Below are 27,875 nucleotides of genomic sequence, written 5' to 3' on the forward strand. Positions count from 1 at the left end.
CATACAGTAATATTTAAGCCATTGTTAGGTCTGGTCAGTTAAACCATACAAAAATTCCACTGGTGTGCAGGATAGTATATGAGATGCAACCAACTACATGGCTCTGACCCACTGTCCCTATAGACATTAAGGAGCTATAAGAACAGACCTAGAGAGTTACTTATGCCCAGCTGGAGGGGATAGAAAGGGGACTGAAAATGAAAAAAAATATATAATTTTATAAATGGGCATTTAATGCTGTTAAACAAGTGAGAGCCTAGATGATTGATTTAAATTTCTAAAACTATGACTTGAATCTGACAGCAACAGGAGGTCTTAAAGAGCACAGTCTAGTAAAAAAATTAATATTGCAAAATGATCTCAAGAACACTGAGTTACCATCATGTCATTGAATTAAACTAATCTGGTACAACCCATTATATTTGTAGATGGGAGGAAGTTCAAAACCTGCTAAACTCTGAAATCATGATTATCATTGCCAAGGGTCACACTGAATGTAGGCACAAGAAATGTCACAACCAAATGTATTCATGGTGATACAAAATAATAACACCTCACGTCCGTAGAATTTTAAAGTTCTATGAAAATTCTTACACCCTGTGTCTATAAATCCTGATTTGTCTCATAATATAATTATTAGAAAAAGAGTTTCCCCATAGAAAAGCACTATGGGAAATATGAGAGGAAGGTGAATCAGTCTCAGTGTGGCAGGATAATATACTGAACAGGAAAGGAGAAGAACATCAGCTTGAATCACCTGTCCAAGACAGTGACACTCATAGTGAGATCAAGAATCTAAATCAATAGAAAGACCTTGTCAATGAAGCTGCAAAATAAGCTAGAATTTAATTGATAGACAATAAAAAGTTTACCATGTGTTAACAGAATGCTTCCCAAACGATAGAGCAACAGAAACCTAAATCAGTAAGAGTTGTCAGTATAGGCACTGAAGGTGAACTGATGGCAAACCCTGAAATAAAATACAATATAAGGCAGAACCCAGCTCACGGATTTACAAGGAATGTCAACATTGAAATAGAGAATGAAATTGTTGGGTTCTTGAGTTACCATCCTTAGAACAAAGACATTGTAGTAAATACAAAAAGTGGCATAAACCAGGAATATAAGACTTGCTAACCCACTTCTGCTAGTGTAAAGCAGAAGGCAGATATTAAGCAACAGGTATCTGTAATAAAGGAAGGAATAAAAACTGAACATAAATTCTGCTCTGAATTACTCCATGCAGCAAAAGAACAATGTTGTGAAGTAAAAGAAAGTTAGAGGATGGTACCCACTCATGCAGCACAAAAATAAATAAATAAAACAGAGCGTTCGAGAAATTTGTAGAGAGAGCAAAGATAAAGCAGAATGTGACTTTCATCTAGAATTACCATTTGTAGATGAAAGCACTGAAGATGCTGTAAGTATTTTTTGGGTAGGAGGCATCGCCATTTACTGAAAAAAGCAACTCTGAATTAATGTACTTAATCTACGCCATTTAAAATACAAAACATCATGATAAGATGACAATACAAGGAGAAAAGAGAACATAGACAAAGTTGTAGGGGAAGATAGTGAACAAGATGGTCCCATTAATCATTCCCCTATTTTATGTTAAATTATTGTCTTTCATACAGAATAAGTAAAGAAAATGAAGACATTCTACGTTAGTTACTAGGACCATAATCTTAAAAGCACTAGTAATGAAATGATCCCATAGTTAGTTGTTCTGAAGTCATGTGATGTGGACCAAACTAAAGCAACGATACTAGTCAGATTTTATGTGCTGAATATAATGAAGAGATAACAAACGTCTGTACTTTTTGCCCAAAATGCTAGAAAATGCAGACCATCTTGGTTATGTAGTAAGTCCTATGATCCCCATATCAATCATAGAAGTACAATTGGAATGTAATTTTATACTTCCACCAGTAGAACCTAGCAATGAGTATTAGTATCAGCACATACTAGTAATAATGGACGATGGTTGAACATTTCTCAAAGCAGTGCCATTAAGCAAAACAAATCCAAAGGATGTTGAAAGACATCTGTTGCAATTATTCTCCAGACTGGTTATCTCTAAAGAAACAGTAGTTAACCAAGGCACTCCCTTAATACCAAGTATGTCACTGCTGTAAAATCAAATAGTTGAAGAAAACAGACTACCTTCTCCAGACTGATAAATTATTACAGAGGTTTAAGAAAAGACAGAATTACAAACTAAAGAAAGTTATTAACATGGAACAGAAAAACAGGGACCAGTTAGTTGGTCCCTGACTTTCTGCTTGCTATAACAGAGGCGCCACAAACTTGTATTTGATTTACTCCATTTGACCTCTTGTACTGCAATCATATAAGAAGACATCTTCACATTGATAAGGACATTTGGAAAGTAGGGAATATACCATTTAGAAATGGAAGAGGACACAACATTTTGCATGATAGACTAAAGCAAATTTTTTCCTAGAGCAAAGCAACGCATGCAGAAAGCCCAGGAGATGCAAGAAATATTTTATATTACCATGCCAAGCTTAGAGAATTTAACCCAGAAGATTGTGAATTATTGTTAGTGCCTGTCATTGAAACTGTATTTCCGAATAAGTGGGGAGAACTTTTTGAGGTGATTGAAAGAATAAATGCAGTGAACTACAAGGACAGATAATCATGAAAGAGAAAAATAGAGTGGCTGTGTCACACTGATTTACTAAAGCAATGGAAAGTAGAGAATGGTTGTGTGGTTAGCTTCCCAGCTGTAATATATACAACAGATACCAGGGAGTCTTCATTTGAATTATAACTAGAGGAATTTCTGTAAAAAAAAACAAAAGAAAGATGAAAGAGCATTTCTGTTAAGAAAGAAATGAATGATCTCAAAATGCCTGGAGGAAAAAAATTAACTTTTAGAACATAATACAGATATAACACCTGGAATAAAGATTAGATTAAGGTCATACAGATTGTGAGAGTTATAAAATCAGTTAGAGAGAGAAGAAGTTTAAAAGATGCTCACGTCGGAAGTAAAAGATTAGTCATAAAGTAAATGGATTCACCTATTAGTAATAGTTTCTAAATCTGATATTAGATTTTGTAATGACTTTAGGCAACTGAATAACATTTTAAAATGTGATTACTATCCCATGCCTAGAACTGATCAGTTGATACAGATGCTAGGAGAAGCTAAACACCTGAGAACACTGGAACTGGTAAAAAGATTAGTCCAGCCAGTTAGTCCTTCTTCCAAAGGAAAAACAGTTTTTTTTTTTTTGTCTTTGAGACTCTATTTTAGTACAGTGCTGTCATTTTGGCCTACGATTGCCGTGGTGGTACAGCGGTAGCATTATTACCTCACAGCAAGAAGTTCTCCCGTTCGATTCTCGGCTGAGCTTGGGAGTGCTTTCTGTGTGGAGTCTGCATGTCCTCCCCGCGGTTGGATAGCATTCAAAAGACATGCGCGTGCCTTTGTTGAAGGTTGGGCGTTGAGCTGGCACTTCGGCATTTCATAAAAAATCTACTGCCAGTCATTAGCGGACCGGAGTTCTGCTGTGGCGACCCCTTACTGGGAAAAGCCGAAAGACAAACAACAACAATGTTGTCATTTTGGCCTACATGCAGCTCCATCTACCTTTCAGTGGCTGATAGATAAAATACTGAAGTCTCACTTCCTATATAATATAGTACACCCAGATCACATGTCAATTATTCAGAGGTCTGGAGTTTGATTTCCTAAATGTACAAGTGGTGTTAGATTCCATATGACAAAAAAATCTTGATTATAAATGATAAGAAAATTAAAATCTGTATAGTGGGATTCAAATACATAGACAAGCTTATATGAAGATGGTTGATAAGACCACAAATAGAAAAATAGATATCATAAAAACTAGCCTATAACTTCCAACCTCCACTAAAAGACAGGTCTTTTCTTGGACTAGCTAGATCCAACACAAACTTTATGTCTAATTTTATGGCTACTACCTCTCTTTGGCAGTTATCACAAACGGGAAAGTGCTTGCCAAGGTGCTAAAGTCTCTTGAGGCAGATTGAGCATGTAATGAAATAAAATGCATCATGTCTTCTTTACCTGTGTTAGTGCCTCCTAATTTTAATAAAGAATTTCCCATATATACTAGTGCATTATGTTTAGGTTTGGGACCGTCTCTCTCTCTCTCTCTCTCTCTCCCTTCCTCAACATGTTCAAGATGAGGAACACTCTGAGTGCTATAGTGACACAAAGTTAAAAAATATGGAAAGAAGATAATCTTCCACAGAAGAGATTGTTTAGCTATAAAGCTGACTTTATATTGCTAGAAGTAATATTTATTAAGTAGCACATCACTCTGATAACTGATCATATCCCATTGACATTGCAGAGTAAGGATACAGGTGGCAATACAAAGCTTTATCAGTGAGTACAATCCCTCCAACTCTGTCAATAAACTGTGATCCACGCATCAACCCTAAATAAAAGAAGAATTGATAGGGTTGTTGAGGACCTGCGGTACATATTTATTAATCCAAAATCCCTGGTTTTGTGCATCAGAGTCATATCTCTCGCAGCACTTATCATCATGATACTATAGGACATCCTATTAAATAAAATCCCTTATAAAAATGACAGGTCCTTATGTGAATACTAGGCTAATTGCACTGAAAAGCCATTTAGGCCCAGCCAAACAGCTGAGGTCAGAATCAAACCATGTACTTTGTGTCTATAATATGAAAACCTTAACCATTATGCCAAACCCACCTGCATGATTATGTTTATTCATTAAAATTGAGCAAGACAAAACAGGTAAGTGTGGGAAGCTATATTCTGTTGCATAAAATATTCCTACAGTTCGCAAAATTGTATTTAGTTTATTTCATCCATAGTAATGCTGGTTATGCATTAATATTAAATACCAATATCTTATAAAACTTGCACATGGACAAGAATGTAAGAGATATTGTCATACAGACACAGGGATCAGTGTACTAAATTCTGCATTTAAAATACTGCACATATTTTACCACTTAAAGTGTTGTGTTTTTTCTTGAGTTTGTTTTGTACCTGAAGTCAAAGCTATTAAACAAAGGCATTTGTTTAGGTGCAGTGCTTTATAGTATAGTATTTTAAGTGGCTTCAGTGCTGTGACTAGGTATTTAAATAATTTCTGAGTGGGTTCTCTTTTTATTGCATTTTTATTCTCTCTCTTCTGAATCTGAAGCCATGGCTATAAATTGATTTGGATTTTATAGTATTCATTGTTATTTCTCTGAGCTCTTAAGTGGATTATCAGCACTGCTCATCTAATTCTGTGTTTTAGTCACTTTCAGAAAGCAGCCATTATTATTTTTCTAAGCTCATAGGTAGATTATTAGCATTGCTCACATAATTCTATGTTCTAGTCAGTCTTTAAACTTAAAAAGCGATTTTGGCAAGTTGTATGAGTTGCAGATTCATTTTTACATTATACAAGCAGTCAGCCATCTTAATTATGTGGTTGCTGGAAGTTTGGAAGCTTGAAAACAAAGCAGTTGGACTACATTATGCATTGAGAAGTACATTTAAACTACATTTAAACTACTACATATATTTTACCATTTTAGCCAGCTTTGTATGTTTCCTCTTCTGTTTGTTCTGTGCCTAAAGTTTAAACTGATGGCATGTTTATAGTTGCAGTGCTTTAGTTTAGCATTTTCAAATGGTTTCTGTGCTGTGCTTAGGTGTTTAAACCATTTCTGAGTGTACCATCATTTTATTGCATTTTTACTATCCCTCTTCTGAATATTTTCCTACCTACCAACCCTTTTCCTGTCGTGCTTTAAAACTTACAGGATTTTGTGCTGCCCACCCCTACTGTATATCTGGCCTTGGAAGGTCCTCACAGTCTCATCCTCTGTATACCTGGCTGAAGAAGTGCTTCCCAGTCTTATCTCCTCTACTTATCTTACTGGGTACTGACAGATGAAACTGGGAAGGCTCTCCTCTTAAACTGGTATTGTTCTTTGAAAATGCAGTAAAGTGTGTGGGTTCTTCATTGCTGGCTTATCTGTCTTTGAATCCCCTTGTAATTATTACAGCTAGCTGTTAGATTTTCTTCTGGCACCTTTTCACTTTTAGCTAATTAAAGTCTGTTTACATTAACAAGACAGGGACTGCAATTTTAGTGGGAGCAGAAAAGTAGTCTGGTCTGTCTGAGATGGAATATACAAAGGTAGGCTTAAGTGAAAATTGCTTGTTGTACTAATTGTTTGATTTGTTTCTGATATCTTTAAACTTCTGGCAAACTAAAGTGTGTTTTTACACTAAGAAGACAAGGATTGCAATTTTAGTGGGAATAGAAAGGTAGTCTGGTCTATCCAATTTGGAAAATATACAGGAAGGTTTAAAGTGAGAATTAATTGTTATACCTATTTGTTTCTGATACCTTTCCACATTTGACTAATCAAAGTGTGTTTTTATATCAGGAAGAGTGAGCCTGCCAGTTTTGTGCCATTAGAAATGTAGCCTGGTCTGTCTGAGTTGGGAAACACACAAGGTGGCTTAGCAAAACAAAGACTATTGTGACTAGTTGGTACTTGTTCATTTTTGGATAACCAAGCTGTGTTTTTACATTCTGATGACTGGGGCTGTAGTTTTAGTAGTGGTACAAAGGCAGCCTGGTCTGACTGAACTAGGAAACACACAGGGAGACAGAAAGTCAGACTGTTTCATCAGTCAGTGGGTTTTTTAGGGATTTAGACATTTGGTGTTAATATGCACGTGAGAGCTGCATTTGCTGTTCATTTAATTTAAGAAAGTCTAGGATCATCCATCTTGTGGCAGGAAGTATTTGCCTGATCTCTTTGAGTTGAGGAGCACTCCTGGGAACTGGCTAGAGGACACAGGTGTTAGTTTTCAGCGTTTCTTTTTTGTCTGCTATAAATTAGGTGCATCTGTACAGAGCTGCTCAACATGAAGCAATTATTAGCACTGCTCTGTATATAGCTAATACTTAGTTTGTAAAATATACACAAACCTCAAATATCTACTAAGCCATCAAACAGCAACACTTGTCCTCAGTAATCATAAAATCACGCACCAAAAGTAATACCTAACACCACACATAAGCCGAAACCCAATAATCCCACAAAACAATGCCCATAGGGCAAGCAAACACTTTACTAAGTACTTGTGTCATAGGGGATTCTAATGTACAACACCCAGATGCCTATTTCACCAGGCTGGACAAGGAGAAGATAACTGTTAGTTGTCTATCTGTAGCTAGCATCTGCAATATCACACACACACACACACACACACACACACACACACACACACACACACACACACACACACACACACACTCTCACTCTGAAGTCACGAAAATAGAGATATCAATATTACTCTATCATAGTTCATGTGGGTATAAATGACCTGAAGCATATCTCACTGGACCATATCAAAAGAGATACGGATCTCTCTCAATATGTGTCACAGATAGGTATGTGGCTTACATTAAGCAGCATTCTACCTTCACCAAGGATGATGCCACAGTATGAACATAAAAGGATTGATTTTAATAACTGATTGAATCTAGGGGGTTCCAATATATATATATATATATATTTTTTTTTTTAACTATATCTATATATATATATATATATATATATATATATATATATATATATATATATATATATCAGCTTGCAACAAGGACATGGTTAACGGACCACATTGCTTTTCCAAGGATGATGATATGCACCTGTTTTCTCTGGGCTTTCTGATATATATTTTTATAACTTTATCCACCCCCTTAGAAACTTTTTAGGCAATGTCAAAATGATGAAACTACCAACATTGCAGAAAAACAAAAGAAAAAAAAAAAAAAGTATCCTTAAGGTGAAGCTGCTCAATTCTAGGAGCCTAAATAAGAAACTTCACACCCTACAAGCTCTCCTCACTCAGGATAATGTAGACATCGGTGCTGTTACCAAGACTTGGGTTGACGTTGCAGACTGTACTTTAGCAGACCAATTACTATAGTGCTTTCCACACATTTTGACCAACATCAGCACAGACTGGGATTAAAGTTGGATGTGTCTCAATCTATGTTAGCAACAAATAAAATTCCAGATCAGTTAAACAGGATGATGCCCTGGAGTTCATCTGTGTCCAAGTCTCCATAGATAAGGTTCCGTACCATGTCCTGGCCAGCTACAGATCACCATCTACTACACACAAAGCTTGCATCTCTTACCTAGACCTACTAGTGGCACTCACCATCCACGCAAATACCCTACTCATTGGAGACTTAAAGCTACCCCTGTATAGATTCGGAAATGTAAACTCCTCTAATTTACAGGCACAATGTTTCTTGGACTTTATCAACAAGAACACCTTGAACCAAATAGCATGCACTCCAACCAGAGGATTAACCATAGTGAACCTAGTACTAGTTTCCCTGTGTTATCTATTCATTAATGAGGTTAGACAATAAAGCTGTCTCCCTTGAAACAAAAATCAGCCTGGAGAATGCAGATAAATCCATAACAGTTAAGAACTATTCTAAAACAAACTAACAAAGGTGAACTCTAACACCAAAAGCAAACCCTACTGGTGGAATCCTTACCTTATCAGAGTAAAAAACGAAAGAAAAAAAGTTGTGGCCAAAATCAGGAAGAGCAAAAATCCTATACAAGAGCTCTCTGATTCAACTAAAGAAGAAACTTAGAAGTCTAATAAAGTGCAAGGACAATTACAAGGTCAGAATAGCCTCCCAGTCTAAGGACACTCATGAAGCCTTCTTCACCTAAGTCAGGAATCTTAAAAGTAACCCTCAGCAGTGTGCAGAACTGGTTGTAAGTGACACAAGCTTCACTGACCAGAGTGACACAGTAAATCAACTGGTTGGTAAATTTAGCTGTAATTTCACCCACCACTATCCCCACTTCCCTCCTGTATCACCTCCACTACTTCCCACTAACTACTGGAAAACCCTTCTAGCATATCTACCCCTACTATTACCAGGGAGCCTGTGCATCCACTCACTAAGTCCAAAGACACTGCTTCAGTGAGCATCAACAGTGTCCCTGGTTGCCTTCTAAATGGCCTAAAACATGACCTATTGTGACCACTTGATGCACACTTCATCTACAGCCTAAAAACAGGTAACATGCCAGGTGAATGGAGAGTTACATCAGTCATACCTCTTCATAAGGACAGACCATCAAATGACCCATCAGTCTGGCAACTCTAATATGCAAAACCATGGAACATATAGGAATGATCAACAAGGACATTGGCAACCTACAGACAGTGGGCCCATTTCAGTTTGGCTTTGTTAAATGAAGGTCTTGCCTACTCAATTTTGTGGATTTTTTTTGACGGGGTCACCAAGGCTATGGATGAGGGGGAAAACAGTGCAAACAGCATACCTTGTCCTGACCAAGGCATAAAATACCATACCCTATTCAGGTATTGTTGCCAAACTCTCAATACAGGGCATAAATCCCTATAACTCACTGGATTACTGGCTTGCTCACAGATAAGACCCACAAAATCAAGATCTGTGAGACCACCTGCACTAGAAATCTATTCACCAATGCTATATATATATATATATATATATATATATATATATATATATATAAGAATACCCCATGTCATTTTTCATTATACATGCCAATTCTCATCCTCTCATCCATGATTGACAGATTGTCGTGAAATATTGATTGATTGATTGATTTTACATTTGTTTAGTAGGAAAGTCTGATTGGGATAAGACCCATTTTCAGTGGAGGCCTGGGGAGAAAAGCTCCACATAAAGAGATTATACAAAACTAATATAAGAAATTATACAAAAAATATACAAGACATACAGTACACCAGAAATCACATTCTGTGCTGTTATAGCTAACAGTTGTGTTTTACAATCATCTGATATAATTCCTTATTATAGTGTAGACATTGTAGTTTCTCAAAGTATGTTGAGGAAGGGTTTGTAGGGGGGAATCGTAAATAAAAAGATGAGATTAGAGATTATCGAGACATGAGAGAGAGCGCATAGATTATGAGGTGGTCAGGGAAGAAGAAAAAATATGACCAGAAATCATTAAAACTAGTTAGCCTGGAGAAGTACAGGAGCAAAGCAGAGTGTCATTATTTTGGTTGGTATTTGTATTGGTTCTGATGCTGTGAGGTACTGAATTCCACCTTGTTGCTACAAGATGAGAAACTTGGGAGTCCCCTGCCTGGGGCTGAAGAATATTTAGAAGGGCATTTTTTTCAGGTTGATATACTAGTTTGTGTGCTAAGATTAATTGATTATAGGACAGAAGTTGTGGGAGTTCTAACCAGGACTTTTTTTTTAAAGAGTGATAGTATTAGGTATGATTTGGGCAGTCAATTGCAAATTTAACGATTTTATTGTAGCATGTTTCAAGTTTAATTAAATCTGTCTTTTTAAGGTTGATGAGAATTGGGGAAGCATACAGAAGTGTTGATAGAAGATGGGTTCTAGCAATGGCCACCCTAGAGGTGGTAGTTAGATACTTTTTATTTCTGTAAAGAGTACCCATTTTTTGCGACTTTCTTATTTGGTTGTGCTATATGTAGATCAAACCTATTATTGCTGCTAGTAGTTTTGTTTGTGGATTGACATTCATTTTAGTATTATTCCTAGCTGTGAAAGTGCTGGGGGGTGTTGTGGGTTGGAAGATCTTGAGTTTTGTTTTATTGGGCTTGAGTATGAGCTTATGGTTAGAGAGCCATAGCTTGGTATCTGAGAATGATTTTTGGGTTATATCATGGAGGTGTTGCAGGTTATTAGTGGTGCATATAAGTGTTGTGTCATTTGCATATTGTATAGTTAAACCCAGTGGGGTAGCATTATGGAGGTTGTTTGCAAAAATAGTGAAGAGTAGCGGCCCAAGAACTGAGCCTTAAGGTACTCCTAGTGTGACAGGAAGATGGGACATTAAGCCATTTTACAGACTGTTGGAGGTCCTGAAGATAGCTTCAGAACCAGTGAAGCACAGAGGGGCTGAGGTTCAGTTTGGAGAGTGTATTTAATAGTTTGGGATGGGAGACAGTATCAAAGGCTGTGGACATGTCTGGAAAGACTACACTGCAGAGACTATTTTACCATTGTTTCTGAGTTGGTTGATGGTACTAGTGAAACTGAGGTGTGCAGTTGTGGTACTATGATGGGGCCTAAAACCATGTTGTCATGTTGCTAGCATATTGATGAAGGTAAGATAATGAATCAGTTGGGAGTGGATACGTCTTTCGAGGAGTTTAGATAGTGGATAGAAAATGGAGGTTGGTCTGTAGTTGGTCAGCTATGTGGAATTTCCAGGTCTATATTATATCCTCGAAGATACATTCCATCGAACGCCTTTTCTTCGACCCTTAAAACATGAACTGTTGTAACAGTGAATGGCCACATCAGTGATTTCTTTCCCTGGGAAAGAAATTGCTTGCCCTAAAAAGAAGAACACATCACTACAAACATTATGTGGCCCCAATCCCTCCCTAACTAAATATACCAGCTCCAAGATTGCACTACAGTGGGGAAAATGGCAAACTAATAAGGATGGCCAAGCGATTTCTTTCCCAGGGAAAGAAATCGCTGATGTGGCCATTCGCTGTTATGACAGTTCAAATTTTAAGGGTCGATGAAAAGGCGTTTAATGGAACGCCTCTTCGAGGACATAATATAGACCCAAATTTCTGCCTTTGTGTAAGGGGATAATGTGTGCAATTTTCCATATTGCTGGGACACGTTGTTCTGCTATGGACCTGTTAATAAGGATCGACAATGGATAAGATATGGCTTTAGCTGCTAGTTATAAATATTTGGCTGGTGACTTGTCAGCTATTGAAGATGGTTTGAGTTTTTTGAGTAGTTTTTTATTGGTAGCTGTGGGAACATGTTAAAAGGAGAAGGAGTTGTAGTTAATACTGAGAGGTTTGCAGGCTAGTGATAGTTCTGTGAAGTTACTCTTAATTAGAAATAGTACATTTTCATTGAAGTATTTATTGAATTCTTCTGCAATGGTGGTAGGAGAGTGTGGTACGTTGGGGGAAGGGTTACTGGAATGTCCTGGGTGTAGAATGGCATTTATGTTTTTTGGCGGCTATGCTGGTGTTTATGTTGCAGGTTATGGTTGAAGTTCTTTTTATCTAGGTTGATTTAGTGTTTAGCCTTGTTTCTAATTTGCTGGAATGTGATGCGGTTGATTTGGGTTTTACAGGTTAGCCATGTTTGCCAAGCTTTGTCTCCTTTCCTAAGGAGCATTCTGGTGTCATTAGTTAGCCATGGTGTGTATGTGGCCTTAAAATGAATTGACCTTGCGGGGAGCAATTTGTTTAGAATTTCAAGGAAGTACTGTTGAAATAATCTACTGCAGCATCAGGGGGCAGATTTTTTTTAGTATAGACCATTTACATTTTTTAGGGCATTGATTAGGTCTTGGGGGTTAACGTGTTTTTTTTTTTTTTTACTGCGGATTTGATGGAAGGTGGTGAGCTTGACAGTACTGATGGTTTTCTCAATAGATAAGTTGGCATATGGTCACTAAGGATGTTGGGTAAACAGCCAGTAATCTGATAATTCTGAGGTTTGTTGTTAGTGTCCAATCCAGTAGACTGACAGTTGGAGTTTTAATCTATCTGTGTAGGAGCATGAATGAGTTGTGTGAAGCCATAGATGTTGATGTGATTGCTAGAGTTGTGTGAATTACAAGTTGTCTAGGTTATATTAAAGTCACCTATAATGATAGTTCCTTTGGCTATGGAATTTGATATAGACTAGATGATGTGCTCTGCAGTGGAGATGCTATTTCCGGGTGGGACATTGGTAACTATAATGGATATGAATTTGTTTTGGTTAAGTTGAAGTTTAGTAGGTACGATTTCTATGTTTTCAAGGTTATCTATATTTAGGCTTTGTGGTAAAAGTGCGAGACTGCTCTTAAATAAGATGGCTACCCCTCCACCTCTTTTTACCTTCCTGTCTGCTCTTGTATTTGAGGGGGTGATGATGAGGTATTCTGGGGGCCTGGGTTTGGGTGAATGTCTCCACTTATAATAAGTTTGGTAGCTATGGTTACTAGTGTCTGGATGAATGCTGATATATGCTTATGAAACTTAAAAAGGGTATTTTTTGGGGTTTGATTTACTATGGTGTAGTCTGTTTGAGATGTGATGGAATTCTGTTATATTTAAGATGGATGGAGATATTAAGATGGAGTAGTCAGTAACGTGTGGAGAAAAGGTAATGCATTTTTCTGTAAAGTGTGAGGGGAGACTGTTTGTGAATGGTAGTTTAAATGAGGAGAGGTTGTTATCAGAGTTAGTAATATACAATGTATTGATAGCATTGTTTAATGGTTAAAGGGTAGGGATTAGTTATACGTTAATAGGTTAATATATGTGTAGTAATGGATGGGTGTTGTTAAGGTTAGTGTAGAAATGTGAGATATTGTATAATTTGAAATTGTATAGGTGGTGATTGGTGGACAAGTGGGAGTGGGAGTGGTTAGGTTTAGAACTAGGGACAGGAAGGAAGTGGGCAGGGTAGGAGAGCGGAGTGAAGCCTGAGCCATAACAGTCAGTGACTTAGACTACCAGGTAGTGTGGAAAGTATCTATGCAACTGACAATTATGTACAGTAGGAATTCTTAGATAAATAGAAACCTTATGTCAGGAGTGAGTATGGATTGGGAGAAATATGGCCAAATGTATTGAGGAAGGAGAAGACCGAGTGAAACAATGATTCCAAACTAGAAATTATTAGGTTTAGAGAGATCTTTGTCAGTGGTGGAGGTGGGGATTACCAGTAGTGTGCACTCCCTGAATACATTCTAAATGAAATTTACAATCATAGAAGGGTTAAAGCACTTACATGCACTGTAATGTTGCCTTTACTTTAAGTAAACCGGGCACAGACTTTTGCAGATGCAGGTTGCTGGTAGAGAACTGCTGTAGGGATGCCTCACAGTGTTTGGTTTAGTTGAGAACTGTAAATGGAAATAAAAAGAAAAAAAAGATGCGGAAAATTTGATAAGAGGAGTGCTAGAGGAGGTAGAACTGTCTTTTTAATTGGTGAAATATAAGAAAGGAGTAGAAGGGAAATAGGTAACACATCCTAATAGCATTACAATTACTAAGTTAAATTAAAAACCCTAAGCAGTAATTTGGGATTCACTTTATATCCTCGAAATACTGAAATATTGAAATTCAATATTTCAAAGCTATAAAGTCGAATTTCTGAAACCACGAAAACTCAGAACCACGAAATTCAAAATCTTGCACACCGGAGATTTTGAATTTCACGCTTCTACTGCACACACACACACACACACACACACACACACACACACACACACACACACACACACACACACACACACACACACACTCACACACACACACACACACACACACACACACACACCATCTTCACCACACACAAACACATGCTCTCTACTACATAAAGCCCCCCTGCACCCCACATGTGGGGGAGCTATGCCCCCAAACCCCCCTACTTAAATATTCTCACTCCGAGGTTGCACTACACAAAAACACACACAAAACACCACCACTCAAGCTACATTCTCATCACACACACACATCACAGAAACAAAACACGCTGACACACATCACAGCCCCTACCCATAACCCTTAACACACACACACACACACACACACACACACACACACACACACACACACACACACACGCACACACTTAACTAAATCCATAACCACAGCATGAAATTCAAAACCACTGGTATTCCAGGTTTTGAATTTCATGCTTCTGAGCTTTTACTGTTCTCAGGATTCCACTTTATGGGCTCGAAATACCGAATTTCGATATTTCAGTATTTCAAGCTTCTAAAGGGAATCTGTAATTTGACACTAAAAAGTATGTTCAAACAAATACAAGCATATAGCCATATATACAGAGCTCAAACAAGATTAATGTGCAATATCCAGCTTGGCCTGGGTGATCCACCACTATAACATAGGAGAGTCTAACTAAAACAGACTCTATAGTAAAAGATATTACTACACTGTAGCAGCTGAGTGTCTGCGAACCATAAGGAATTACATTACATCCCAGTTTAGACATATAGTGAGCAATTAAGCTAGTTCGCTGATAATTGCTTTGTATTACTTTTTAAAGTACAGCAGTAGGAAGACAACTGATAAAGCACAGCATCTTACTTTAATAATAATGATATTTATACAATAGTTTCAATAATATGAGCTAAATGGTCAGTAATGTCACAACAAAAAAAACAGTCCCACTTAAAATAGTAATGCATAAGGAGAGTTCACCAAGACTAGGCGATGAGCACAACCCTTTAAATACACATGTAAATGGGGGCATATCTTGCTGCTTATAACAAATAATTAAAACATATTTTCAGAATCCTTGGATTTCTGCAGAAAAAAACATGTTTAACAGAACTTACATGGAGGGCACACTACTGGAAGATGCCAAAACAGCATGCAGAAACAGGCTAGAGCAGTTTAAAAATGGCACCGGTTTGAGTGGGGTGTATTTTAAATGTTCTACTAGCTTGTGATTGGAGTTTTTGTAAAAGAGGCGGGGCTTGGTAAATATTGATTTGCACCTTTAAACATTTAGGCTGTGGTATCACAGGGTAGCCTATTGTCTATATCAAATGAGAGGTATGACACCTTTGACACTGTGACTTACTGAAAGAGATAATGGCCTCAGAAGCAGGTCAGTTATCAGAGTAAATTATTATAGGAGTGTAGCACTGCTTTAGTGAGGAAATATAGTCATGTGCTTTGTGAGGTCTGAAGGGAGACCTATTTTTTTCCCTAAAGAACAAATCAGCAGCAATCAATACCCTGCAAAGAAGTACGTGCACTAGGGGTGCTACATTTCCGGTCAAAACATAGAGAAGGACTTGTCTGAGACTAGTCAGGAGCTGAGATAACAGTTCTCTTCCTTTGGACGTTGATGGCTTTTACTCTTATTGAATCATGGTCATTAAAGTTTATGACATCAGTCTTTTGATAGCTACCAAATGTTACTCTTCTGAGAATCCACAAGTTATCCATTTCTCACAAATAGAATGCCTAGTAATGATCAGATAAAGTGTGTTTGTATGTTCTTTTGTATTAAATCAAATGGCATTAATCTAACTGAATTATCTGAGCTTCTTTGATGTGGCTTGCTTTCTCTTCTGGCTGCATGTGTGTCACTCTGTTTAAGTGCAAAACTGAGGTACCTACTGCACTCCTTTACATTCTGTTTGCCTTAATTTAACTAAACCATAGAAGGGCTTGAAAAGCTTGTCTCTTAACCAAAACAAGGCATAACTAAATTCCCCATTTCTACTGCATTACTTTGTATGTCATCCTTTTATCTCAGGAGCCAGCAATATAAATCTACCAGCCTTCTACAACATTCCTAAATGATTTTTTTTTTTCATTCTCCGAAAGTCCATTTAAGAAAAAGAGACTTTACATGGCAAGATATTTCCCTGCGGAATAGCATTCACACTGTTTGCCCCCCAACAGCACAAGTTTTAAAGATGAAAGGCTCAGGAAAACTGCAGGGCTGGCTCACTGCATTTCCTGCAGCTGCTTTGCAGATGCCCTTATGAAACCATTGCTAATGAGTATAGTAGGTTTCCTGTCTTTTGTGTGGTGCTGTCATTCAACATATGAGCCACTGGAAATCACAATGTGTGCAAAGTGCTGTGTAGTAATAGTTCTATCAATCTGATTTTACATTTATTTTAAAAGTCTGTACCTCCTTTCAGCTAAGGTCTTTAAGCCTATATTAGTAATTACTGTACACAGTTGCACTGCATTTTTGCCATTATAAGTGGTCTAACTGTTGTTATTAAGCCTTAAATTCATTCTTATGTGCTGAGTGTATGTCAGACTAGTTCTTGGCTTGTCTGCATTAGAGCACTTCCAGGCCAGGCAGCTCAAACATAGGATCTAATTACTTTTTTGTTGCACTCACCCTGTTGAAGTTGAGTTCTTAAACCCAGTGTATCCGTTGTTGATTGCCCCTTATGATAACTTTACAAGAAAATCCCCCCACACCACCCATATTTTGGCTGTAGACGATAAGCTCATAAGTATCTTTTTGCAAAGTCTCTCTCCTTAAACTACTCATCAGGCTAAAAGACATTTGATAAAATTGCTTATTATTGAGTGTACTGATATTGCTAGCACTGATTTAATATCAAATTACTGAGTTTATTTTACTATAATTAGCTTACTGATTCTTGCTGTTAGCAGAAGAAGGTTTCCAGGCTAGTAGTTTTGTACTGAAATTTAAATTCTCAGTAGCAAATCCACCCAAACATTATTCTAACTTCAAGCAGTTATAGTTAACCCTGCCAAAGGGTCATTCCTGTAAGTATCATGAGCCAGCACTACCCCACAACTTCTCTAACCAGCTATATTGAGATGGGTAACTTGAGACAGTGCAAGAATTGTTTCATAATGTCTGACGATCAACCATTACTCAAACAGCATCACTCGGTGTGTGGGAGATATACTTATATAATATCATTGACGGTAAAAATCTTACACACCAAAATCATTAGCAGTACACTATACATCACACCTGAGCAAGACCATGACAATACTCTTAAAAAACTAGGGATACTTTATAGAGACATGAAGTTCTCATTGACATAACTGAAGCTGCACTTACCACTACTTACCTCCTCTCCTCACTTCTTTATGGTTCTCCCATCCTAAATAACTTTCAGGTATCACAAAAATCTATACTTGAACAATGCCATAACAAAGTTACTAAAGCTGCAGCAAATACTCCTTTCAGAACCCACCACTGTATAGCACTAAAAAGACCAAATTTGTTATAACTAACCCTTCAACAAATATATATGCAACTTCTTACCACATATAAAATTATCTGCTTGTCCAGCACTAAATAACATTCTACACAACTATGTTCCCAGTTGATTGTTATGATCCAGTGACCAAAAACTCCTGTCTGTCCACAAACCTATCAATCTGCTGGGCATTGTCTGTACTCGTACCATGTTGCTAAGGCCAGGAACTCCTTGTTTGTATCCATCAGGTCAGTATTCTCCCTTCCATCCTTCACAACCATTCTGAAAGACTTCCTACCCAAAAGCTAGCTCTGTTCTTGGTCAACAACATGATAAACTATATCCCCAAATGTGAACAAATACCTATCCATACCTTATATCTCCTTACTTTCCCTTCTTCACTCACTTCCATAATTGTATTAATTTCTCTCCCCAGCTTTCTCTCTTGCAATTCCTATGTTTATTATATTAACTACCTTTAATGTGTCTATAAACTGGGTAGAATTTCTCTAACTGTTCATAGGATCTTAGGTTCATACATATTTGCTAGGCTAACGACCAAAGGGTCTTTTTAAGCCTAGCCATGCATCCCAAATCTCTGACAAGTTTTGATACCCTTTGTAAGTGTAAGTATGGGCCTGAGAGATGAACTATTTACAGGTTACCTGTGTCCATTAGAGGCATAGGTGCCAAACTAGGGATGAATTTCCGTTTTCTCATCCAATTATCTAAGTTGCACTTGAATTGAGTTAGGGAGGAACTCTGCTTTACATGAATGGGGAGTCTGGTTCCATAAATGCGGTAGTCTCTGTGATAAATAACTATCTCTCCAGCAGGTCCTAGTTATATCACAGGAAAGGTTTAAGTCTTTAGAATGGGAAATTCTGGTGCTGTTTGTTTTGTAGATATGCAGGAGGTCCATCAGAGTGGGGGTCTGACAATGCCCTGTATGCCAGGCATGGATGTCCCTTCAAAAGCCTGTAGGAGACAGAATACAGGGATAAGGCCTTGAGGCAGTCTGTATAGGACATTTTACTTATGCCCTGTATTCTATTAATGAGGAACCTCTGTGGACATTCTAATTATTGGATATGCCTGGTTAGGTACATACCAAAAGGTCTGATGAATGCCAAATACAGTGAAACAATGACTTCCTTGGACTTATATGCCATACATTTGTTTATAAGTTGCGCAACATAGAATGATTTCCTCGCCACTGTAGACACATGATGGTCAAAGGCTAGATTGCTATCTATGTGTGTCCATAAGTCCCTGACTACTGAGTCAACTCTAAGGGGTGTGTTGTCAATATGATAGTTACCAGGGATGGATGACTTCCCAAAAGATACTATTATGCATTTCTTGGCATTTAATTTTAGTCCATGGCTCTGACTCCAGTTGTTTGTCTGTGTCAACCCCTCCTGGGGAACATTTGTTTCAGTGTGAGATTCAATGACAGCTCCTAATTTTCAATCATCTGCAAATTTAGTCAGCCAGAGACCACTGACATTGGCCTTGACTTCTGAGAAGTAAATTCCAAAGGGAGTGATGCAAGGACTGATCCCTGAGGGACTCCACTTGTGATTGGTCTCTTTGTAGAGGTGGTCTTTCAAATTCTAACTTCCTGGGACCTGTCTGTGAACTAGTTGGCTAACCAACAGGTGACATATGAGTTTGTACCTAACCTTTTGGGTTTGTCAACAATGCCTGAGGGGGGTATTGTGTCAAATGTCTTGGCCAGGTCAAAGTAGGCAGTGTGAATAATTTTGCCCTCATCCACTGCTTTGGTGACATTGTTAAAGAAGGCCACCAGGCTGAGTAGACATAATCTGCCTTTGTGAAACCAAACTGGGTTGGGGCCAGTGTCTGGAGGTTTACTATATCACCATTGATCATCTCCATGATAGTGTTTTCCATAGCATTACATATAAGACTAGTGAGACTAATGGGTCTGTAGTTTCCTGGGTCTGTAGATGGTCCATATTTGTGCAGAGGGGTGACTGTTACCTTTGTCTATTCATGAGGCATAAATCTGTTTGGAGGCTACAGTAAAATAGTAATTCAAAAAGCCCTGAAAGGTCATGTTTCATGCTACTTAGAAGTCATCCTGGGATACTATGTTGGCCAATTGCTGCAGTGTTCTTTGTCTTAGAGAGAACATTAAGGACCTGTTCCCTAGTGATAGTGTGTGTGTGTGTGTGTGTGTGTGTGTGTGTGTGTGTGTGTGTGTGTGTGTGTGTGTGTGTGTGTGTGTATGTGTGTGTGTGTGTGTGTGTGTGTGTGTGTGTGTGTGTATGTGTGGGGGTATATTTAATGATATTTGATGAGGGAAGGTTGATGGGGGGGGGGAGTTGGAGCTGAATTTATCAGCCAGGAGATTTGGTATGTCTTCTGGCTCTCTATAGCTGTATTCAGTTACAATGAGCTCTACACACAACTGTGTATTGCCTTTGAGGTTGTGGACATAGCTAAATAATACTTTGTGGTTATCCTTGGCATGAGAGGCCAATCTTACCTCAAATTTGGGTTTGGTAGACTTCATTTGTCCTTGAGTTGTTTGTTTAGTTTGATGAGAGTGCTTTTATCCTGTTGGGTGCTAAACCTCTTAATTTTTGCCATGATTTTCTTCCTCCTGTTATACAGCTTATTGATTTTGTGATTCCACCAGGGTGGCTTGTTTTTTAAGTTAGTTTTGTACTTCTTCCTGGTGGGTACAGCTACCTCTATGTAGTTATTATCATGCTTGTACAGAATTTCTGCGAACATTTCTGCATAGGTAGCAGTGTTCTAAGGGTTTATGGGGGCTTGAAATGTTGCTAGGTTCTCACTTAATAGCAGCAGGTTAGCCTTAGAATTGTTCCTGAATATTCCAGGTTTATCTGTGGCTCCAGGTTTTATTTTTACTTCAAAGGGGACAATTTTGTGGTCTGACCTTACCAGGGAAGACATTACAGTAAGTGGTGTGCAGCAGTCTCTCATATTAGGGAGGACCAGATCCAGTACGGTGTACCCCTGGTTGGTGTATTGACTATCTGGTCCAGGGAGTTTGTGATCATACATGCACTCAAGTCCTTCAACAACCAGTACTGGTATGTATCTGTCATAGCTCAGTGACTTGAGATGACCTGAATTATATGAAAGGAGACATGATGGAGCTATCAGATTATGTGTCCAAGGTAGGTATGAGCCTTGCGTTGAGCAGCATTCTACCTTCTTCATGGATGATGCCATGATATAAGCAAACAAAATTAATTTCAATAATTGTCTCAGTTTTTTGGTGTCATTGAAAGGGGATCCAATATTTGTCAGCCTAAGAGGATATGATTGACAGAACATGCAGTTTTACCAGGGTAGACCTGCATCTGCTACCTTTAGGGTTTTAATTACTAGCAAAGGCATTGTCCACCCCCATAGTGCCTTGTTTAGACAATGTCAACCTAATAAACCTACCAACATAACAAAAGAAGCAAAGGAGAATTTACTGATCAATGCTAGCAGCCTGAACAAGAAAATTCACTCCCTACAAGCTCTTCTCACCTGGGAAGATACTGATTTTTGTGTAGTGAATGAGACATGGTTTAAAATAGTGGAGAGTACTTCACATACAAATAATCATCAGAAGGGTTACATTCCATATATTAGCTAGCTATAGACCTCCGTCTATGATAAAAAAAAAACACAATGCTTAATTACAGGAACTAGAATCATTTAGAAATGTACACCACCACACTATACCAGCATGTAAAACAGCTGCATAGATGTAGCTGCACCCTATAGGAATGAGTACTGGGAAAACACCAGAAACAAACCCACATGGTTGAACAATAATATCAACAGGTTTCAAAATAAAAGTAACATTTTTTAATCAAAAGTAAGAAAAGCAATTCCCAGAATGTTACAACTCAGGAGCTTAATAAAATCCACCAAAGCCAAGTCAGAGGCTAAAACTGTTACCCAAGCCAAAGCAAATAATATTATGGTCTTAATCTTTAAAGCACAATGCAGCAATGCACTGAGCCAGTTGCCAAAGATGTTACCTACACTGAGACTGAAGAAGTAACTAACCTACTGACTGATAAATTTACCTCTAAGTTTACCCCTCTCTCCCCTCTGCCTGAACCCATCACACAAGATCAAGCCCGAAAACTGTATCAAAAGCTAAAAATATTGCACCAATGGATCCTAACAATATCCCTGGATGCATCTTAACTAGCTTGAAGCACAGTTTAGTCACACAGCTAATAACCCTGTTCAATCTGAGTCAACTCTAAGGGGTGTGTTGTCAATATGATAGTTACCAGGGATGGATGACTTCCCAAAAGATACTATTATGCATTTCTTGGCATTTAATTTTAGTCCATGGCTCTGACTCCAGTTGTTTGTCTGTGTCAACCCCTCCTGGGGAACATTTGTTTCAGTGTGAGATTCAATGACAGCTCCTAATTTTCAATCATCTGCAAATTTAGTCAGCCAGAGACCACTGACATTGGCCTTGACTTCTGAGAAGTAAATTCCAAAGGGAGTGATGCAAGGACTGATCCCTGAGGGACTCCACTTGTGATTGGTCTCTTTGTAGAGGTGGTCTTTCAAATTCTAACATCCTGGGACCTGTCTGTGAACTAGTTGGCTAACCAACAGGTGACATATGAGTTTGTACCTAACCTTTTGGGTTTGTCAACAATGCCTGAGGGGGGTATTGTGTCAAATGTCTTGGCCAGGTCAAAGTAGGCAGTGTGAATAATTTTGCCCTCATCCACTGCTTTGGTGACATTGTTAAAGAAGGCCACCAGGCTGAGTAGACATAATCTGCCTTTGACAAAACCAAACTGGGTTGGGGCCAGTGTCTGGAGGTTTACTATATCACCATTGATCATCTCCATGATAGTGTTTTCCATAGCATTACATATAAGACTAGTGAGACTAATGGGTCTGTAGTTTCCTGGGTCTGTAGATGGTCCATATTTGTGCAGAGGGGTGACTGTTACCTTTGTCTATTCATGAGGCATAAATCTGTTTGGAGGCTACAGTAAAATAGTAATTCAAAAAGCCCTGAAAGGTCATGTTTCATGCTACTTAGAAGTCATCCTGGGATACTATGTTGGCCAATTGCTGCAGTGTTCTTTGTCTTAGAGAGAACATTAAGGACCTGTTCCCTAGTGATAGTGTGTGTGTGTGTGTGTGTGTGTGTGTGTGTGTGTGTGTGTGTGTGTGTGTGTGTGTGTGTGTGTGTGTGTGTGTGTGTGTGTGTGTGTGTGTGAGTGTGTGTGTGTGTGTGTGTATGTGTGGGGGTATATTTAATGATATTTGATGAGGGAAGGTTGAGGGGGGGGGGGGTTGGAGCTGAATTTATCAGCCAGGAGATTTGGTATGTCTTCTGGCTCTCTATAGCTGTATTCAGTTACAATGAGCTCTACACACAACTGTGTATTGCCTTTGAGGTTGTGGACATAGCTAAATAATACTTTGTGGTTATCCTTGGCATGAGAGGCCAATCTTACCTCAAATTTGGGTTTGGTAGACTTCATTTGTCCTTGAGTTGTTTGTTTAGTTTGATGAGAGTGCTTTTATCCTGTTGGGTGCTAAACCTCTTAATTTTTGCCATGATTTTCTTCCTCCTGTTATACAGCTTATTGATTTTGTGATTCCACCAGGGTGGCTTGTTTTTTAAGTTAGTTTTGTACTTCTTCCTGGTGGGTACAGCTACCTTTATGTAGTTATTAACATGCTTGTACAGAATTTCTGCGAACATTTCTGCATAGGTAGCAGTGTTCTAAGGGTTTATGGGGGCTTGAAATGTTGCTAGGTTCTCACTTATTAGCAGCAGGTTAGCCTTAGAATTGTTCCTGAATATTCCAGGTTTATCTGTGGCTCCAGGTTTTATTTTTACTTCAAAGGGGACAATTTTGTGGTCTGACCTTACCAGGGAAGACATTACAGTAAGTGGTGTGCAGCAGTCTCTCATATTAGGGAGGACCAGATCCAGTATGGTGTACCCCTGGTTGGTGTATTGACTATCTGGTCCAGGGAGTTTGTGATCATACATGCACTCAAGTCCTTCAACAACCAGTACTGGTATGTATCTGTCATAGCTCAGTGACTTGAGATGACCTGAATTATATGAAAGGAGACATGATGGAGCTATCAGATTATGTGTCCAAGGTAGGTATGAGCCTTGCGTTGAGCAGCATTCTACCTTCTTCATGGATGATGCCATGATATAAGCAAACAAAATTAATTTCAATAATTGTCTCAGTTTTTGGTGTCATTGAAAGGGGATCCAATATTTGTCAGCCTAAGAGGATATGATTGACAGAACATGCAGTTTTACCAGGGTAGACCTGCATCTGCTACCTTTAGGGTTTTAATTACTAGCAAAGGCATTGTCCACCCCCATAGTGCCTTGTTTAGACAATGTCAACCTAATAAACCTACCAACATAACAAAAGAAGCAAAGGAGAATTTACTGATCAATGCTAGCAGCCTGAACAAGAAAATTCACTCCCTACAAGCTCTTCTCACCTGGGAAGATACTGATTTTTGTGTAGTGAATGAGACATGGTTTAAAATAGTGGAGAGTACTTCACATACAAATAATCATCAGAAGGGTTACATTCCATATATTAGCTAGCTATAGACCTCCGTCTATGATAAAAAAAAACACAATGCTTAATTACAGGAACTAGAATCATTTAGAAATGTACACCACCACACTATACCAGCATGTAAAACAGCTGCATAGATGCAGCTCCACCCTATAGGAATGAGTACTGGGAAAACACCAGAAACAAACCCACATGGTTGAACAATAATATCAACAGGTTTCAAAATAAAAGTAACATTTTTTAATCAAAAGTAAGAAAAGTAATTCCCAGAATGTTACAACTCAGGAGCTTAATAAAATCCACCAAAGCCAAGTCAGAGGCTAAAACTGTTACCCAAGCCAAAGCAAATAATATTATGGTCTTAATCTTTAAAGCACAATGCAGCAATGCACTGAGCCAGTTGCCAAAGATGTTACCTACACTGAGACTGAAGAAGTAACTAACCTACTGACTGATAAATTTACCTCTAAGTTTACCCCTCTCTCCCCTCTGCCTGAACCCATCCCACAAGATCAAGCCCGAAAATTGTATCAAAAGCTAAAAATATTGCACCAATGGATCCTAACAATATCCCTGGATGCATCTTAACTAGCTTGAAGCACAGTTTAGTCACACAGCTAATAACCCTGTTCAATCTGAGCCTGCCACCATACAGGGTTTGTACCAAATCAATGAAGAACAGCTTCAGTCATTCCCCTGCATAAGGGCAGACCTGCCACAGATCCAGGCAATTACATATCTATAAGTCTGACCAAATATTCAACACCATGGAAAGGATTATTAAGAATTAATCAATAAGGACATAAGGAACCTCCATACAGTAGACTCATCTCAGTTTGAATTCATCAAGGGCAGGTCATGCTTTCTCAACCCGGTGGATTTTTTTGAAAAGGTCATCAAAGCAATGGATGAAAGAGAAATAGTACATACCACATATCTCAACCTGGCTAAAGGTTTTGACACAATTCCCCACTCAGGATTGGTAATAACAGCTAAATAAAATTGGAATAAAGCCCTGTGTCACCAACTTGGTTGCCAACTGGCTTAACAGTTAAGACTCAGATAGTCAAAATAGGGGAAGTTAACCTACATAGAAACCAGTTACCAGTGGAGACCACCAGGGTTCTGTGCTGGGTCATCTCCTGTTTGGCATCTACTTTTCTGAAGTAAAAGCCAATACCAAAGGGCTCTGGCAGACTAAATTTTCAAATGATTGCAAGCTAGGAGCAGTCACTGAATCCCCAAATGACTTAGCCATCCTGTTTGTCTCAAATAAATAAATGGTGACAAAATCACGGTCTGAAACTAAATGCCAAAAAATAAATTATTGTATCCTTTGGGAGGTTTATCTACACAAGGGGGCTACTGCATTGACACTATGACCCTAATAGTTGATCCAGTTGTTCAAGATTAGGGAACTTATGTGGACAGCAGCCTAACCTTTGACCAGCAGGTGCCTATTGTTGTAAGAAAGTCCATCTATATTGCACAGCTTATAAGCAAAGGGATTGTGTTTAGATCAAGAGATGATGTTGTCTCCATTTTCACAGTCCTCATTAGGTCAGTCATTGAATATAATGCTCCCTTTGGTATGTATCTGAACAGACAAATGCATCAACTGGAATGTCCACAGAAATACTTACTAAAAGGATACAAGGGCTGAACAACATGTCTTAAATGGACCAACTAAAATCCCTGTCACTAAACTCTCTATCCTACAGACTGCTAAGGTATCACCACTTTCTAGCAGGAAAGGCATCCTCTGACACATTACTGATCTATTTACTGAACAGCAGCAAACCAAATGGCATCAGAAATGCTCTAGGGATCTAAACCTCTTTTGCAACATCAACAGTATGGTTTGTAGGGACAAGTATATTTTGCAGAAGATACCACTGCTGTGGCTCAGACTCAGCATCCACATAAAGTTCACCCCTGTCCATTTTCAAGTGCAGCTTAGATTTATGGATGAGAAACATAAAATTTACCCTAGGATTGCACACCTATACTACTAATGGACAGATGCCGCACCTAAATGTTTTATCCCATGCATGGATCTCCTCAACTTATCTATGGTATCATCCCAGCTATTCTCATTAGAGGTAATGCATAATTATCGACCATGAGAAACTTCAGGCCAATCTTATAACCAAATGGGATAGATTATTTCAAGCACCAGAATGGGAACTTGCTAGGCTTAAAATGGTTCACAAGGACAATGGGCCTCGTAATTACCTATGAACCACTTAAAAAATCTTCACTGGATTTGCATTATTTAGTCATTTGCCATATACATGAACAGCTGGAAAATAAACTTTTATATATTTTTTTTAATCCTTTTCCCCATTCCTTCATTCTGACAGCCATTCTTTTATTGCTGTCCCACTTTAAGCCAGTGATATTTTTCTAATTTTAGGACCTACACCTGTTTCACCCTTCCCTCATCCCTTGCAAAACCTATGATTGCATCAAAGAGGTAGGCATGCCATGGAGATGTGTGGCATATAACCTTGCCCCTGGAGCAGATCAGTCATGTCTGCACCCTTTTCCCTCCTTTTGAATATGGCTCTCAATGCAAAATCTCCAGCCCCAACCAGGGATCATTGCAGCAATTGCCCTCAGGACCCCAATTCCCCAGGGATAGTAATGTTGATCCCTCCTTTCCACTCCTTTAGTTATCCAAACTGCCAACTAAACCTGGACCAGCTGGACCACAGTGAGGACTTTATTCCTCTCTGTTACTGGTGTGGCCAACTTCAAATTTTTGTAGTGATCATATGTCATGTTCATCCAGTAAGTTTAACAATCTGTTTTTAAACTGTATTAACTCAGTTCTTTCATGAGACATTTTCTGTGAAGAATATACAATGTTCCTTCCCAAATCAAAAAGGTTTTCATGTGAAGTCACTTTACTTCTCAGCCAAATTATTAAATGTAACTACCAAAACACTGCAACACAGTTTTCACAAAATTATAGCCATTACCTCTGCCTCTATGCTATATTTTCTACCCTATGTTCTCATACATTTTTATCTCGTATGGTGCTGCACCAATCCATCCACAACTCATTTTCCAATTTTTACAAAACCATCATAAAAAATTAACTTTGCCCACAAGCGCACTGCAATCTTATGCTGTAAGTACAGCTCAGCTCTGTCTGTTCACCTTAATATGCCACTTATAAAACTTCTTATTGACGTAGTTTTCAGTGTTTATATTAGTTCTAGAACTTTTATCTACCATAATTTTGACTGGGTGATAGTGAGTACATACCTTATATGCATTAGTGCTATTTTGGAAGAGTAGAACCCTCATAAAAAATATATAGAAGCATGTATAGTACAATTCACTGTACCCCATTATTGGTTAGCTCTATCATTTTTAAACATATTTCTTTCTGGTGACTTTGTTAATTCTATTTTATTTATTTATTTGACATTTGTTTAT

At 38.3% G+C, this 27,875-nt stretch overlaps 1 protein-coding gene across 3 annotated transcripts in view; it reads right to left on the reverse strand.

Annotated features, from left to right (window-relative positions):
• Positions 1–27,875, reverse strand: part of FRMPD4 (FERM and PDZ domain containing 4) — a 1,947,279-nt gene that overhangs the window by 1,665,474 nt on the left and 253,930 nt on the right. The window lies entirely within an intron of this gene.

The sequence above is a fragment of the Protopterus annectens genome, chromosome 5.part0 (genome assembly GCF_019279795.1).
Source record: "Protopterus annectens isolate FY-2018-M chromosome 5.part0, PAN1.0, whole genome shotgun sequence".
Lineage (NCBI taxonomy): Eukaryota > Metazoa > Chordata > Ceratodontiformes > Protopteridae > Protopterus > Protopterus annectens.